At 41.7% G+C, this 18,798-nt stretch overlaps 1 protein-coding gene across 1 annotated transcript in view; it reads left to right on the forward strand.

Annotated features, from left to right (window-relative positions):
- Positions 1-18,798, forward strand: part of PDZD2 (PDZ domain containing 2) — a 194,676-nt gene that overhangs the window by 37,277 nt on the left and 138,601 nt on the right. The window lies entirely within an intron of this gene.

Below are 18,798 nucleotides of genomic sequence, written 5' to 3' on the forward strand. Positions count from 1 at the left end.
TTTAAAGATGAGAAAGACACAAGCTTTCATGCTCCCTCCCCTTCTAACACCGGATGGAAAATGGCCCATGGACATAAGCTTGCAGCAAAAGAGGGATGATTCAGACATCAGAGAAGAAGATTCTGAGGGTGGGGGTCACTTAGCCAGAGAGGCTGGGGAATCCACAGTGGAGATTGTTGTGAAGGAATCTGCAGGGATGTGCCATCTCTGTCCAACACTATTTTGAGCAGGGAGGTTGAGCAGATACTTATTGAGGTACTTTCCAAACTAGGTTAGTGTGCTTTTTGTGACAGAAAAAGGGCAGTCAGCCTTTGAAGATGGTTATACCAGGTTAAAATCAAGAAAGCAGAACCTTCTTACCTTCCTTTGTCCTTGCCCAAGACAGAAAAGCGTGTTAATGCAAAGAATATTTGACATTAAAAAATTATGTACAACCAGAGCAGAATAAGATCCAGATCCCCATGGCTGCAAAAAGTCGCTTTGATTTTTTTCCAGACCTTTGGGTTTCTTAGCAGCAAGTTCTCTGCCTAAGGGCTCTTCAGAGAACGGGTAGTCTAAAGCTGGCAGGTCTTGAGATTAATTTTATACTTTTCTGCTGAATGTAAGTCCAAGAAGACATGTAGTAATCGTGATAACACATTTACAGCTGCACTGGAATGCCCTGACCCTAAGCAGGTCATAAGCTTCAAAAAGTAACTGTTTTCTGTGATGTTAAAATAGTATTTATTCTTTGGCTTTGTAAGACTTTATAGTTCACTAGACTGTGAACAAAAACTCTCTATTTAACACTTCAGGAAGATTTTTTTATTTATTACTGCCCAAGATATTTCTTATCTCCTAGACTGAGATTACTTTTGAGGTCTCATATTCTTCAGCACCTAGTTGCACATATTGGCACAGAACTGTAAATGAGATATTTCCTTGCATTGTTGAGTCACTCTTGTTCAACAAGTGGTATATACGTAAGTAAAGCTAAAGATTTTTTTTTAAACTCATTATTCAATGGGAAGCTGATTAATGAGACCTTGAAACCTAATATCCCCAAGAGACAGTTCACAGCATTGCATGAAACCTAGTTCATAGCAGGCAATAAGAGTTAGAGGTGACTTGACAGTGAGCCATTATATTGTGTTTGGAGGGAAATTCAGGCTCAGGCACACAGTGGAGTTTGCACTGGGTAACAATTCATACAGATCAGGAGACCTGTGGTGCCTGGGGCACTGCCTCTGACAGTCAACAAGAGGTCAAAACCAGACTATTGTGGGTCTCCTGCCCTGCTCACTGCCAGGGCATCGTCCTACACCTTCCCTTTCACAAGCACTAATGTCTCTGTAGCAGTGTCTCCAGCCTGGCTGATTCCCTGGGGCAGTGGAAGTGGTCCTGCCCCAGAACTGCTACCCTCTGCATCCTTGAGATGAGAGAGCATATGAGGACATCATGCATTCCCTAACACACAGCAAGGAGCTTGCTTAGCTGTGATGACTGGCTTGGGCTCTGAACTTTTTCTCTAGATGGATTGTCAGATTTTGAATTTCTACTTTTTCACCACTCTCATGACAATAAATGTTTTGTGTAGCTTCCAGATACAAAAAATTGCTTCTTGGTGCCAGATGAGGTTTGCTTCTACTCTAGTGACTCTCAAAGTAAGTCTGAAGTTTGCTGAGGGCTGCTTATGGTTTTTAGAAACCATTGCTTTTAGCATGAGGAGTTTGGTTTTTAAATGCTCTTTGGAGGTCTTGAAAATCCTGCTTTCAGCCTCCCAAACCACCGCTGTGATTCAGATTGGTGAGGCTATTCAGTCATGGAAAGTGGAGCAGGATAGGTATTGATAGCAGCATCCCAAAGTAATGATGATAGGAGGAGAAGGTGGAAGAGGGCAGAGGAGGGAGATGTGTGGAAAGACAGTGTCTGGTTTGTCTGTGTGTGTGAGAGGGAGAGAGAGGGAGAAAGAGACTGGGTCTTCTTCACTGGAGGAAGAAACAAAACCCCTCTCTGAGGGCACGTCCTGCTCTTGATTACTGCATGCCAGTTGAAAAGGGCAGTCTGGCTGGATTTCTGTCTGCTCTCTTAAAAAATCTCAGCTCATCAAAGCCTTTACTGCCTTAAATGTAAAGATTAGCACCACAGCTCACCCTCTGGGGGTGTCTGAAGCAGAGGCAGGCCGGTGACCGCTCTCTTGATCTTCATTAGGGTGCATTTCAGAGATTTTGCCTGAGTGTACTGGAGCTGCTCTGGGTTGTGACCAAGCTGAAGCCCCTTGTTTGTTGTCCTGCACTCCCAAGCTGAGGTCTGAGGGAAGGAGTTTCCAGTCCTGCAAGACCCTGCTGCCCCGAGGGGCTGGTTAAGACCTGTGGGGTGAACTGGTGCCCTGATGAGCTGTGGCCACATGGATAGTGAGGCAGAAACTAAATCTCACACATCTCTGTCCATCTTAAAATTATGAAGTGCAACATCATTTATCTGATCAACCTTATTTTCAGCATTTTCTTCCCTATTCCTCTCCAAGTGTTGTACTTCTGCTTTGGAAACTGCTCTACTTTATATTTGTCTCTCTCATATGACAGTCCAGAAAGCTTTCATGCATCCTCTTTTTATTTTTTCTTAAGTACAATTAATTTCCAACTAAAGATTAGCACTTTCAAAATGCAAATGTAAAAAACAGTGTTCCAATGCAAGAAGAAAAGTTGTGAGCAACCTGCCTATCCCCAGGAGAGCTGCAAAGCTGGAAACCCCAGGAATGAATAGCTAAGATGGGTTAAACAAGGGCTTAATTTTTTCTTTGAAAAAATACTATTACCTGGTGTATGTCAAGTCTATTCAAAATTATCCAAAATATCTCTTGGCAGATTATGGTTTTAATAAATCCTATTTAATTTGCTTCTCTCGTTAACGGATTCCTGTTATGGTTTTCACTTTTAGTCTTACTGTAGAAGCAGGGCAAAATTTCCATCTGTTTGCTTTGTTCGTGGGGAATAGAGAGTCCATAAATTAGCGATTCCTTGTGGGAAAGCCTGCAGTGGCAATTCCTGTGGGACATTGCTCCACTCAAGGGGCAACATCTCTTTTTCAGGCTTGGCTCCTGCAATGCACATTGGGCTTTTTACATCGGGGCAAGGACTGGCAGAATGGGTGATCATCAGCTGTATCAGACACCCAAACTCTTCAGATTTTTAAGGCTGAGGGTAGGGAAAAAGAAAAGAAAATATTTTGGGATTTCTTAGTGTAGTTCTCTGGAACTTTCACAGGAATTTAAATATAATATGTCTCTTTAAAATACTGGGTTTTCCCAGTGGATGAGAATTCTGATTTTTTACTTACTCTACTTTATTGTATTTTTAAGGTTTTCCATCTTGAGGCTGGGCATCTGGGTTCAGTTTTCCTTTTATGAAAAAAGCACTGGGACATTTAAATAATTCAGGGGAGAAATTACATGCACTCAGCAAACAGATGTCAAAAAAAATTGAAAGAAGCTTAAAATCTAGGCCTCCAAAGTCACTTCTATATATTTCCTTTTTAAAGAATGCATTTTTAATCAGCTTTTAGAACAAAGTGTCGTGCTGACATATACGTACTTACCCAGTGTTTCATCATGGGACAGAACAAAGAAAGTGAAACCAAAGTTACAAACTATTGTATTATAATATGTTAAATAAATGCTATGATATCAAATTGATTTACCTGACAAAGCCCAGAGATGTCATGTTGTTATTTTCCAGATAATGTGAAGATAATTGAATGAGTTTTTATGTTTTGTAACAACAGGAGTTCATACAAGGGATCTGGTGGCTCTGGTAAAATCAAAAAGAGAATTAAAGAATACCCTTTTCTGGGAAATATGATCACTGTTATAATTGTAATTTGTAATTATAAGTTCTGATTTGTCTCTCATAGTCTCATTCAGCACGTTTTCCTCTGAAATAATTTCAGGGGTGAAGTTTGGATTGTGATGTGCCTCTGCCTCTCTCCACGTAGCACAGCTGCTGGATGGCTCCTGCCCTGGGTATCATCTAAACTGTCAGGCAAAATATGAAGAAATGCCATAATCTGAAGGGAGTCTTGCATGCTTTAGTAGAATAATGGAAAACGTAGATGAAGACAGACAGAGGGGGACCTTGCCCTCCTGAGGATGGGGTTGGCGGGGTCAGCCCAGCTCATTTTGAGGCTGCTGCTAAAGCTGATGGTGCCACACATTCTCTGCACTTCCACGTGATTAGTTTGCATTCGAGTTTGAGGTGTTCCAGTCCTGGCTTAGCACCTGGGTGGAGCTCTGGGCCAGTCTGACCTCCAGAGGCTGCAGGTTTGCCCAGGGCTCCTGGGGGAGCAGGGGCAGTGCAGGGTCTCCACTGTGCTCTCGCCTCTCCCCTTGGGGAAATGCCTCCACACATTGCAGTGTCCCCTGGGCTTTGAGCCAGCTAAGGAAGATCTTTGAAGATGACTGAATAATACAGTGTGGGACAGAGGCTGCTACACCTTCCACTGGCACCTCTAAGGGCAGATCAGGTTCAGTGGAACAAATCTGCCATTCATTACCATCAGTGTGAAGGTGATTTCTGGGTTTGTCACCTCTCCTTTTTCATTTTGATGGAGGGGATTGCTCAGGTTTTATGGGGTCTTTTAAAAGCTGTGTGTGACACCCTGCTCCTCCTCTCTTTATCCACCCTGCCCAAACTGGACCACACTAGCAGCTATTGCAGAAGAGATGCTATTTAATCAGGTCCATGCTTGCTGGTTGCCAGAACAGGAGAATGTGGGACTAGCAAAGCAGTGAAGGTTGTACCTGTTTTCTCTGGCACTGGATGGAAAGAATAACACTTTGTCATGCTCTAGCTTTCCTGGCTGCTGGGTTGTCAATACTTGCTGGCAACTCTTCATGAGCTTTCCTGCTTGGGAAGAGTGGTTCTTTCTGCAATTTCAGAGTATTTCCTTTTCTCTGTTGTTTTTCTTGTTGGCTCTAAGTCTTTCTTGCCTGCCAATTGCTCATAGTAAGTCATTAGTCATCAGTAAAACTGATTTTTTTTTCCATACATGAATAGTGCAGAGATGTGGCCATCAAATACCTCTCTTTTGCAGCACATAGTATGTTTCTTGGGATGCTGTGATTACTTTGAAGTTTAAAGTGTTCAAGAAAATAACTTTCAAATACTAAGAGTTGGGTTGAATTTTCTAATGCTGAAATATATGCTGAATATTGATAAATGTAATATCATCTTTGGGAATGTTCAGGTGACAACATATACATATTTCAGCTCCTGATCCCAAACATGTTTCTAAGCACATGATAAAACAGATATGTTGTAAGTCTATTGATATGAGCAATATTACATAATTCCTTAAGTGTTTGAAGGATTAATACTTTAGTTTTTGATAAATGGATTTTGGATATCCTGCACTTGCTTTTTTCTTTAAAAAAAACCCCAAATGTGTATTTAATTTATAGTATTTGAGTCCAATATTGTAGTAGTGCTATATTTAGTTTTAAAAAGTCTGTTTGGTTTAAATAAGGCTCACTTTGAAGCTCTAAATTAATGGTAGATTTGGGGGGGAAACGGGGGGTGGTGGTGGTTCTGTTTTGTGTCTTTTTCTTTTAGTGGTTATATCCTGTTACAGAGAATGATTATGATGAGAGCTTATGTGGGGGAGTTGGCTTGTTGCATGCTCTTAATCTTTGGCATGTCTCTGAAAGCCTGCCTAACTTTTTTCAGATACCATCTGCAGTTGCACACATCTGAACAACATAATAAGTGAAAGTGCATATGATGTGTCTTTAAGTCTAGTATGTGGTTAATACACCAATACTGTTTGGGACAGTAAAGATTATTGTGTATGTTTGCTCTGAATGGACTCCCTCTTTTGTCCCTTCAGCCCAGTAAGAGCATTGACTCAGAAACTTGAATATTTAAAATGCCTGAAGGCAAGACTTTTCTCTCCAGGCTTTGCTCCTTGTCTTTGCAGGGATGATGACTGCATAAAAGCACATGATTAGATGAAGCATTGAATCATTATTTATAGTGAATAACATTTATTTATATATTTTTAATTAGGGCTCAATTCAGTACTGAAGTCTTCTGAAGCACTAAAGACAGAAACAAGAACCACCATGACAGCAACTTCTGTGCGTGAAACCTTTGCCCCTGCCTTTGTGCAGATTTAGTGAGATGGTTTGTGGTGTAAATGTGTAGAGAATTATTCTCCTGACTAATACATGGTGGTGACAATATTCCTGAAGAGTGAAGTCGATGAAGTCTCTGTGTATCTGGGTTGCAGTATCTGAACTCTGATGAACTTTGTGTGCAGACTTCCAGGAAGGAAAGCAACTTCTGAATTTCCCCTGAGAGTACAGGCTCTCCTGGCTACCTGGGTGTAGGTCCTACAGTTATGGCAGCAAATGCTTCACAGTTGCCAAAGCAAGGTAAAATCCCCCTTCCATGCTAAGAAGCTGAGCTTGCTCTATCTCTAGCTGCACTCTTCCCTCCTTTTTCTTGACAGATAATTTTCAGTCAGGCTAAAAATTCTGTTTGGAAGGAACTAGACCAAAGACTACAGTGATTACCCTGTCTAGTTATTTCTGGAACCAGAGAACCATCCTGAGCTTGCTTGTGAGGAGCTTCAGAAACAGCCATAAAATTCAGCTTCCTCCAAAAGCATGATCATATATTGCCTAAGAAAGGTCAGAAGAGGCTTGGGAAGCTTCCAGATCCATGCTCCAAGAAGTCAGGCTGCAGAAAGACATTACTGCTGTGGTCAAGTCCTATGTGATATCTTAACTGATGATCTGGACAAGGGGAATCAAGAGCACCCTCAGCCAGTTTGCAGATAGGACCAAGCTGGGTGGGAGTGCTGATCTGCTGGGGACAGGAAGGCTCTGCAGAGGGATCTGCACAGGCTGGATCCATGGGCTGAGGCCAATTTTGTGAGGATCAAGCAGGCCAAGTGCTGGGTCCTGTCCCTGGATCGCAACAACCTCCTGCAGCTCCAGGCTGGTCAGGGTGGCTGGAAAGCCACCAGTGGGAGAGGCCCTGGGGATGCTGGCCAAAAGTGGCAGAACATGAGCCAGGGTGTGCCCAGGTGACCAAGAAGGCCAAGGACATCCTAAATGTATCAGCAATGGTGTGGCCAGCAGGGCCAGGGCAATGACTGCCCCTCTGTGCTGGGCACTGTTGGGACTGCACCTCAAATCCGGGTCAGTTTTGAGCCCTTCATTGCAGGAGAGACACTGAGGTGCTGAAGTTGGACTCAATGACCTTGGAGGTCTTTTCCAACCTAAATGATTCATGATTCTATGGAAGAAATGGATGCTGTGGTCAGCATCAGCAGCATCTATTCTCTGAGAGATGACAGCTCATTGCTTCCAGTGAATTTCTACCAGCAGGACTAACCTTCAGTTTGGGAAAGAGAAATCCAGTCTGGCGTGCATGCTTTGGGAGGCTGCTGTAGTTCAGCTGGAGGTTAAGAGGACAGAGGCAGCAATGACAGGGTTATGGTTTAGTGGTCTGTGTCCTTCAGAGGTCACAGATGAACTCTTCGTGCCTCAAAAACCTCCACATTGATCTGAGAGGAGGAATGAGAGCTAAATTAAAACTACAGAAACTGACCCTTCATCTGTGGAAATCCTGCTGTTGCCTGTGGTTGAAGCTATGTCCTGGTTTTGGAGATGCATTCCCTAAGGAGGTGATGAACATCAGCTTCATACCAGGGCTATATGGAGGAAAGCTGAGCTCTGTTGATGTGCCAAAGTGCTTCAGACATCTGGACCAACCCTTCATGGAGAAGGAGTGAAGTGTAACTATGCAGTGTTGAAGGGAAATGCAGGTACTGTCTCCAGGTCGATATTGGTGGTAGAGATGTAAACTGTTATCCAAAAGTCCTTTGGTTTTCCACCTCCCCTCTGACTGGGAAGTGAAAGAAGAGAACACTGGTCATGAGGAGGAAGTGAGCAGCATTATAGGATCTACCTGTCATTGCTTAGGGTAAATTCTGGGAGGAAACTTTTGAAGTGGTCTCTAGAAAGCAAATTCAAGCTGCCCTTCTTTGAGAAAAGTGGAAAAAACTGTTTATTTACAAGCAAAGTACTCACAAACATGAAAAAATTAATAATATTAAACAATAAAACCTATGTCTGTTCTGAAGAGATGGCAAATTCAGAAAGAGTCTTTTTCATGGGCTGTAGCTTTGCTCTCTCAGTCTCTCTCAGTCCCTCCTGCTGGAAAATGCCATGTCTCAGCTCCTGGAGGGCCACAGGTGTGAGCTCCTGGTTTTCTCTGGGTTTTCAGTCCAGAGCTGGGCTGATCAGTGCCAAGAAAAGGAGAACCACAGTCCAGGGAACTTCTGTGCCTCAGCTAGCTAAAACCTAACAAAAAGCCAAGGAGACTCTCTCCTGCTGTCTATCCATGCTGCAGACAGCCCAGTGAGAAGGAATGCAGGGGAGCAAGTGCAGCTTCTGCAGACAAACTGTGCAGAACAACTTCTCCCCTTTCACTCTCAGAACCTGCCCCAAAGGTGCAGAACTTATTTCTGGGCAAAACAGAAAAATGGGGATACAATTCAGCACCATGAAGTCACCCCAGGACACTGCCAAAGCCAAGATGGAGAGGATCTTCTCTGAAAGTCCTTCCTAAGCTCTACATGGCACACTTGTTTGGGAGCACTCACAGAAGGCTGTTAATTATTTCCAGTGCTCAGGTCAGATTAGAGATGATTAATGGATTTTAGGAATAGTGATGTGGAAATATGTATTGTTATATCTGATTCTACTACTACTACTACTACTACTACTACTACTACTACTATTATTACTACTACTACTACTACTACTACTATTACTACTACTACTACTACTACTACTACTACTACTTCTACTACTTCTACTACTACTACTACTACTACTACTACTACTACTACTACTACTACATTTGTTTGTCTTAATTCAGATTTATGGGAAAATAGAAAGCTATTTCTTTATTTATTTAAAATTTTAACCTTTCCAGTAACACGGTGAAATCCCACCAGCCCGCCTTCCAAGTGTATTCATTTTGCAGTGTTGTAAGCTGTTTGCTTTCTTGGTGCTTATCAACATTTAATTTAAACAGTTTGTTGGGGACATTTGTTTGTCTAATATAGAATCACAGTATTGGAACATGAGATGTTTGTGGTTTGTTTGTAATACTAGATGCATGACTCTTGCAGACAATGCAGTCCAAATTTAACATGTTATTTACATTCTCTTGTTTTATGAATAATTATTGCAGAGATCTTTCCCACAGGAAGATCTTGAGAAGAGTGGAAGCATTTAAAAATAATTACAGATCTACTTTTGTCCCTATTTTAATGTAAGTGTTGTTTTCAGAAAGAACTGGAGTGTACAATAAATTTCTATAGGAGTGTTCAGAACATTACATGGATGCCCAGTCCCTGAGGAAGCCTTGCAATTGGGAAATCTGGGGTTTTGGCTCTCAAGGTATAGGTAAATAGGGGCTTGTATCAAAGTCATACAGGAGTAGGTGACATTAGTGACGGCCTTTAAAAACTGGGTCACTTGTTTAGGTGCCAAAATGTAAATTTGAAGTCAACCTGTGTTATATGCCTGTAGGTGTGACTAGTTTTCTGTGTGAAAAAGTGTGTGTGTGTGTGTGTGTGTGTATGTGAGATAGAGCTGTGCTATTTTCAGACTTGGAACAGAGATGTTTCTTGGAATCTGCATACTTAAAATTGTATTTCCTCTGTGATTACATAATTGTAGAGTAAATCCAGAAAAGCATCACTGACTAATTATGTTACTCCCGATTTTTACTTCTATAAATTATGTCAGAAATGAATTCTGAGTACTTTGAAAATTCATAATGATGCTTCCCAGCATCAGCTCTGAGCTGTTCAGCAAGTGGAAGAGATCCAAAGGATGATTAGGCTTGTTGGTGTACAGAGGAGGCTGAATAATTGCAGAACTGGATGGCTACCATTCTTCAAGAAGCTCTTTAAATACAGTTCTTTCATTGTTAAACAAGCTTCCAATAACTTGGTTCCTTACACAAGTTTTTGGGTTTTTTCTGCTATCAAATTGAATAGTCTTTAAGGGCTTATAGGTAGATAAGTAGCTTTAATGATCTGACAGCTAAGGAAGTTTGCTTTGATAGAGTCTGGGACACTAGATCATGTGAGAATTAGGTGATTTTTAGTCTTGTCTGCAGTAAGTTGTTTCATTCTGGTTTAAATGAATGCAAAAAGGCAAGCCAATATTTCTTCAATACACAAAAGTATGTTGAGAATAAGAATATCGGAAAGATTTAGAATGTCACTTAGAAATTGCAAAGCTGCTTCATTTTCCCATCTGACCCGGACTTGGAGAAGAGGCTGCTGGAGACAGTTTGTGCATAAAGAGGGTGAGGACGAAAGAGAATACTTTGATCATACTAAAGGGCTTCTGTATCAGTATCAGAAAGAGTTTTAGATTTGATCCTCTCATTAATAATGGATAACCAGATGGATGCTTCCTCCTCTGCTGTCTCTTTTTAATTCATCTGAATGATGGTGGAAAATGCAGCCCAGCGGTTTGAGCCTGGCTGTCTTTCCAGTTTAAAAGTGCACTGTGTCTGTCTCCTCTTGCAACACAGCATTTTGGTATGTTGAAAAGTGCACTCGGGAGGTTTCCTTACCAAACAACCTAGTTATTTAATAACAAAAGACCTAAAACTGTGAAGCTGCATCATCACAGCCCTGGCTCAGCATTTTACTGCCATCTGCAACACAACTGGCTTTGGTTTTCCCTGCTTTCAGAGCAGGGCTGCCTGTATGATTGCTCACCATCCCAAAATACATCATATTTGCTGTCCCCAGAGGACACCAGCCTCTTAAACACAGACAAGACTGCAGGGACATGCAGTGAGGGAAGGGCTTGTGCTGCCTGACAGTTCAGAGTTCTACTCTTAATTTCTGATATACAGCAAATGTGTTTTTCAGCTTTCACCTATTCATGTTATTTTTAGTAATATCATTAAGTCCCACCATGTTCCTGGTCTAGTGGGAAATACTTTCTGGGATATCATGATCCCTGATTTCTGGTATAATTTCACTCAAAATGTTTTGGACATGTATCTCTTTTTATGAGCTTGCTTATGTTATACAGAGATAGGAGGAAGGAGGAAGTGGATGGCTTCAGAGCTCCAGAAGGAATAAGCAGCTTCTACCAAGAGGCACTGGTTGGTTTTGTGAGAACTGAGGCAGCTCCTCCTGAGCAGTGCTGCTGACAAGGAAATACCCTATGGCCTTTGAGGTAATACTGGTGGTGGAAGCGGCTGTAGACTTGACACTGCCCCTGGACTGAGAGTGATCCTGTCCTGCAGTGTGCTCAGACAATCTGGAACAAGGGTAGAAAGAGTGAGGAGAGCCTTGCTCTCTTCCCATCCTCTGGTGGGACATGGTGCTCCATGTGGTGTCTAGTGGGGGCACTTATGGTCCTTATGAAATTTTCCAGTGTCCCTGTGCCTACAGGAAAGCTTCAGATGAGGCTGTATGGGATGCCTATTTTTTTGTAGCTCTATTCCCTCTTTATAAAAATGGGCACAATCTCATTTCTATAAGGGAAGATTTTACTGATTGCCAGTGTTTTGGATACTGTGAGAGCACCTGGAAATAAATAACTCCTATAGAGAGCTACTTGGTGGCAAGGTTTTAAAAACAAATCCAAGTACATGGTTAGGTTTTTACATAACTGTTGTGCCCCCCTTCAGAGTGTAATAAATCCTACAAGGATTCTGCGTTTCCATGCTTGGCCGTTCCAGTGTCCTCTTGGTGAACTGTTCTTTGTTCTCAGGGCTTTCTTGGGCTGATACTGTAAACGTCTTGGCAATTACTAGGTTTGATTTAGTAAGTCTAGATGTTTGCACAGGTCTTTTGATCTTTAATACAGTGGACATAAATACTTGAAAATCAAAGCAGCCAAGAAAGCATTGCAGGGAACCTGTCTGCAAGAACTGATACAGTTTCATCACTGCCTTTATTTAGCTATGCTATATTAGACTTTTTTCTGTGCCCAGTTTGCCTGGGTAACTGGTTCAAAGCAGGTTTCATCTGATTATATTCAGATACCTCTGTTTTACTTGGCCACACATTTTTTAGGCAATGGAGCATAAGGTGCATTTGAATGATGTCACACATCTAGCCTGAAAATAAAAACCTACAAGAGGCCAGAGAACTATTTCCTCCTAAGAGTGCCTGTTCCTCTCCTTTGGACAGAAATGGAGCTCGTGGTGAAAAGCTCAGATGAGGATTCAGCTGATGTTAAAGAATAAAAATCCCAGTTTTAATATTCCTCTATTCCTGTTGGTTACTTGTGTGGAGGTCAAACCTGAGGCTGTGGTTTGACTGTGCAGAAAATCCAGCTTTAGGGCTCCTACAGCTGTACTAAAAGCATTGAGGCCATGAAATATAAAATGCTGACTGCTATAAAACTTGCTGTCAATTCAAATTTGTTCAAAATCTGTCAAAGCCTCCCAGAGTAAGATTTAAATTTTTATTGCCAGGTCAAATATCAGAAGTCTTTCTATGGCTGGCATAAAGCTGACCTGTAAATGTGCACTCTGGCTAATTCAGCAGAAACATAACCGTGTGCCCGGATCTGATTTGTACCACTGGGTAATTCAGAATGAAACAGATTTGCTGCTGTCCTGAAGGATTTCAGACTTCATACCATTGCAGCAAACTCATCTTTCAACTATAGTGTGTCTTTAAGTGAAAAATTTCAATTTGGTCTCAATTTGGTATTTTTTTCCTATTACTTTCTTTTTGCTATTAGTTTCTAACTAATAAGTAGAAGCTACACTTGAATAGAAATTAGTACATGAATGTCTTTTGCTGGTCATGGATTTATTTCTCTGACACTGAAATGCCCAGATGACTTTAGGAAAACAAGTACAATGTCTTCATCTATATATAAAAAGATTTACGGTATATGTCAAACATAACCTTTAAAGCAATTATAAAGTAATCTCACTCAGAGGATGAAAACAATTTTTGGAATAACTGTATGTATGTTTTTCTGGAAGTTTAGGCCAGGCTGGAAATGCCAAAGGGGTTATCCTGGAGGATTGGGTCTTGGCCATTTGCACAAATCACCTTTTGAAAATCAGTAATGGGACACTTTAATGACCCTCTACATTTCTGTTTCCCCCTACAAGGAAGTGATTATTGGAGCTCTTTACATCATTCCTTTGAGGACAACATAGGAAGAAAAAGTTCAATTTGTCAGAAAAAAAAAAAGCTTATTGTTTATGCACTGAATATCCACATATGCTTTTTGACAGTTCCAGCCTCAACTTACTTAAAGAAAATATTCTTATTTTTCCACAAGCAGCCATTTAAGACAGCTTTTTTTCTGCCTTAAGAAAGCCTCAAAAAAGCAGCCTCTCTTCACCTACATCACGTATTTTTAACTTGGTATTTTGCATTGAAAGGCTGGACATGAAGGAAGAGAGTGTGTGACTTCCCGAGCCATAAGTAAAAACTTTTACTGAGGAATGGAGAAGAAGATAGCCAATTTATTTACTTGGGTGGTATTTCAGCCTTTGAGTGCACATCTTATGTGGGCGTGCTGGGTGGAACAAGGGCAGGTAAAAGCTGATTTTTCTGGCTGTAAATACTCCAGGGATGAAGGTGAGAAGAGCTGATAAACACTAAGAAGAGCAGAGAGCTGTAGAAGCTGCATGTCTGTGGATATAAACTGATTATGAATACATTTAAGGCAGAAACACAGACCATTTTCAACTAAGCGAAGTGTTGGGGCAGCTTTCCAGCAAAATATCAGAGATGTAAGTGTTCTTTACTTATATTTGAAATTCAATGAGTTTTATTGATTAGAGCATGAAAAAGTTGCTGTGATAGCTGGGGTCTGGGTTTGATGATGCCCAGGAGGATCTTTGTGGCTGGTGGCACAAGGAAGGGGATTAGGCAGCTCTGCTCACCAAGTGCTGGTGGCACACCTTTGGAAAGAGGCATGCACCCAGGCTGCAGCCATGCAGAGTGGCTGATTGTTTTGTGGTTGGATGGAAAGGAGTGGGGTTTGGCTGTTGGCATTGCTGGGTGAGAGAGGACCATGGTTCTATACAGGTTTATGCAGCAACTTTCTGATCCTCTGAAAGCATCTGCCCCAAAAGCTTCTCTTCTTGCAAAGGAGGGTGTCTGTCATGTGCTGTGGGTTGGCTCTGGGTTCAGTCCATGGGCTGCCGTATCAGTGGAGTGTAAGCCTGAGCACTAAAACCAGTACTTAGCATGGTGAGAGTATTTTTAAGATGAAATTCTATGAAAGGCTGATCCCTTTTGTGGGTCCTCCTCAAACTTAGTGGTCATGCTGTCTCTGCACCATCATGATCCTTCTGTTTAACAGGACTGGTATTGTTTCCATATCAACACAGTACTTTCCCTTTTTCCACCCCAGTACTTTCTCAGCTGAGATGTTCTGTGCTTGCAAACATCCTAATTGTAAAATCTTAATTTGCTTTATCCTTGAAACTGCTAATGAAAAATCTCAACAGACCATACTACTGAGATCTAGGTAAGATGGGAGATTTAATTACCAGAGAGTGTGAATCAGTAGCCTCAGAGGGATTCAGAGCAACCAGGACAAAATCTCTTTGGTGGAAATTTGTCCCCATGAACAGGGACTCGTTTTTGTAGGACAAGGGACTTTGGGCCCACTCCCAGTTCTGGCTTGTTTTACTCCAGACAAGTCTAGGCAATTCCAGGGTGGGCATAAAATCAGAGTATTTTGTACATAGGTCTGTACTTCATGTGAGGCAATTGGGGTGGTCTGGCAGATCTGTCACCCTCAGAAAGTAAGCAAGGTGGTGGTGACTCCATTAAATTTTGTCACATGGGTCTTGAGTTTATTTTGTGGAAGTCAAGAGTAAAAACAAATTTCTTCTTAGCATTGAGCTTTCCATTTTTATCAGGCAGGTCTGTTATTTCCCCTGATGAACAGCTTACCACCTTTCCATTTTTTGCTTCCATTGGCAATGGACACCTAAGCTGCTCTTCTCACCAGCATGAAGGCATTCAGCTCAGTGCTGTCTGTTACATCTGGAAGGAGTATTTCCCATTTATGCTTGTCTGGAGTAATTTTTCCAAAGCCAGAAGGTTTTGTTTGAGAATATCAAATCCCTTGAAAGTACTGTATAATTATCTACATGATTAATTTAAGTGTCTGCCATGGCTCTGCAGTGAGCTCAGGGGCGTAGACAGGCAACCCGCAGCGTATCGACGCCCGCAGCTTTTCCTGTGGGGAGAAGGAATGGGGTTTTGAAGGCTGCCAGCCTCCGGCGGCATGGAGGGGGCCGTCATCCTCTATCTCTGGAGGGATTTGTGTGCATGGAGGGGGAGAGCCCTCCAGCAATGTTGCTAAATGAATGATGGATGAGTTTTGCGTGGAATGCAGATGCCTTTGAACGCTCCAGTTCGGCTAACTGCAGGATTGAAGCTGAAGTCAACATCAGTGCCCTTTGCCAATGCAGAGGGGATTTGGAGACTTGAGCTAAAACTCTGAGCTGCTTTCAAGGAGTCCCAAGATCTCCAGGCTGGAGACCCTGGCAGTGCTTTTGATCTGGGGATAGCTGGCAAAAGACAGTCCATAATATGTCTACTCAATGTCAAAACTGATAAACAGCTGAGAGCAAAACTCCTTAAATTATTAGTTTAAAAGGGCCTCAAAGAATGATCTGGTCCAATTTTCTCTAGAGCTTTAATGGTTCTGAACCCTGTACGGTCACTGAGAGCTGTGGCAAAGTTTGCTGTTAAAGCAAAGGGTGTCATTGTCACAAGGGTGTCATTCTCATAACTCACAGGATGTTATCCATTAAATGACCTCTTACCTCACTAGGGCAGAAAATTATATTGAAGGAAGCAAAAGTAAGAGGGATTGAAATGGTGAGATCTACTTTCTCCCACAACCCAAGAGATATTGGCTCTAATCATTGTTCATGGCAGATGTCTGACCTTCTGCAGAGACCATAAGTGATGGAGACTCCAGCTGAGATGGTGTTCCCCAGTGCCTTGATATTCTTCATCCTTCTGAGTGTTACCTAACCTCTATCCTAAATCTACATGGATGTGATTCACATACATTATTCCATCATGGACAGGAGGAACAAACTGCTTTTCTCCTCATGGTCACTGTGGAGCATTTTAAAGTACATGACGACCTTTATCTCACACCCTGCAATACTTTCTCCTTTTTAATAGGCCCTAATTCTTTGAGCATTTCCTAGTAAGTCACACTTCCAGGACTGGCAAGTCATATCAGAGCTCTGCTCCACCAGGGTATTTTTGCTGCTGAGACCTTCCCAACCCCGTATGAGGCTACAGAAATACTTCATATGCCTTGTTGACTTTGTCCCCACTGATGCATTCCGGGACAATGACCCCCTTTTTTTTTTCTCCAACAGCAGGAGATTGGCAGGAATTATTCCCTATAAACCCTGAAAAATGCTCAAAGCCCAAGCTGGTTGGGTGGAAGGTGTCCCCCTACCCATGGCAGGGGGTTTGGGACCACATTCCTTCCTAACCCAATCCATTCTGTGATTCCGTGATTCTGTGAAAGTGCTGCACCTCTTGACAAAGATTTGCCACATAGCCAACCCTTTCTAAGTGAGATATTCCTTTTGTAGTATTCTGCATTTGTCCTTGATGAACTTTACCCTAATTTTTAGAGCATGTTTTTCTGATTTTTGCCAAGATATTTTAGATGCTAATCCTGTTCTTCAGTGTGTCTGCAGACACGCCCAGCTTTGTGTAATCTGCAGATTAAATACGCGTACTCGCTTTCATTGTCCAGGTCACTAATGAATGTGCTGAGCAGAACTAGACTATATAGATCCAGCAGAGCTCCACTTGTAGTGTCCTTCTTTTTTCACAGGATGTCATTAATAACTACTCCGTGGGTATGGATTTATAGTAGTCTCATTTAATCATATTTCCCTAGTATATTTATGAGAAAGTTGAGACAGTGACAAAAGCTATAATAAAGCCTAGATAAATGACATCCAACAAATTCTCCATTATGAAAAGAAAAATCATTTCACATTGTTTTATTCTTGTCTCTCCTGTGTCTGCTACTGCTTATATTTTTGTTCTCTTCCACATACATGCAAACTATTTCTCTGTTTGATTTGGAGTTTGTAGGATGTACAGGAAATACCTGTAACAGGCAGAGAAGAGGATAGTATGCCTCTGTAGTGATACTGTATCACACTGTGTACTAATCCCCTGTACATAGTTAGCAATTTTAACAAGGACTAAAGCAAAATTCAAACCAGCATTGACTCTTTTGGTGTCATTTTTCAATAACTTTCTTTCTGAGCGACATTTTTCCGGATTGCCTTCTTGTATTAATATGCATATAAAGGGTAACATTTTTTTATCCTCTGCAAGTTTCATTTCATTTTTATATCCTCATGTTTCTATTATTTTTGCCTATGTGTTCACACTATTTTTTAAAACTTGTGCTCAGTAACCTTTTAATGTTCTTTCTTCTTGTCTTTGAGGAAAATAAAAAGCCCGTGATGCTGTTAAGTCTTCTGATCCTTCTTCATTGAGATGCTATTGTGCCCCTGCCTTTTAAGCACAAAATATTGTTTCTTCGAGAAACTACAGCTCACCTTGATTTCTTTTTCCTTTAAACTCTTCCCCATGAATTCTCTCCTAGCAGGTTTTTTTTTAATGTACAGAAGCCAGGCATTTCTGTTTTGCTGTTCCCAATCCCTTGATTTTACAGGCATTCTTACATGAGTTTCTTTCCACTTTCCTCCACACATCTCTCTTTGGAGGCACTTCACTGCTGATTACTTGACCCTATCCATTATGTGAGAATGTTGCTCTGAAGGCACCAGGACTTTCCATCTCCTTCTGCTTTCTTTTCCTAGGACAGATTTCATGCTTCTACTTTCCCACTACCATTGAGTCAGCTGTTATCAAGTCCTTGGTTTAGGGTTTACAGTGCCCTCCCTTATGTTTGTTTTGTTTTGTGCTTTCCACCTTTATTATCAACCAGATATTGGGCAATTCTTCCTCCCCCTGTATTCTGGACCTCAGAACAAATATACACATCATCCTCAGTATGCCAAGAGATTCTGCCTCTACTTTTTCTTTGTTGGTCCACATATAAGCTATGCATTTTCAGATCAGTATTTCAGATCTAGGTCTTACTACAGCAAGTTCCAGTTATGTCAATCAAATAAATGCTTTTGTCTTAAATATGAGATCTTAAATAAGACTTAAGTTCTATGTTTAAAAACCCCACACATTCACCAGTGTTGCATTAGGTGTCTAAAATGTCCAGAGGATTTAACCTTATGTCCTGGTCAATCTGTGTCTGTATTATCACCTCTTGTTTTAGACGTGTACCTGGGCAGTTTCTGTCTCTATTCTTCCCTCTTCCTTCCCTGTTTTTCCTACCCTGAGCCTAACTCATAAGTCCCTCTCACTAAGCAGGGGGCCAGTCCCTCCTTTCCCAAGCTGATGTCTATCCCTGTTGAGCCCTTGTGCAACATCACTGTCTTGGTGAAGGTTCTGGTGTCCTCCTGCATGGGCACCACAGGTGCCCCTGATCTATTGTTGTCCCTGCCTGAGCTGTGTTGGGTCACTCCTGTCCATTTAGGTAGTGCCCCACAGCCAAGGAGATGGCACAACTTTGGATATAGCTTCCGTAGCAGCATTTTGCAAGAGCCTTCCTCTACACTCATTCATTTGGGGCTACAAGCTCTTTCTACAGCTTTTCTATCTAACACAAGCCTTTCATACACATCTGCAAGACCAGACCTG

This window comes from Oenanthe melanoleuca, chromosome Z, assembly GCF_029582105.1.
Source record: "Oenanthe melanoleuca isolate GR-GAL-2019-014 chromosome Z, OMel1.0, whole genome shotgun sequence".
In the NCBI taxonomy this organism is placed as follows: Eukaryota; Metazoa; Chordata; class Aves; order Passeriformes; family Muscicapidae; genus Oenanthe; species Oenanthe melanoleuca.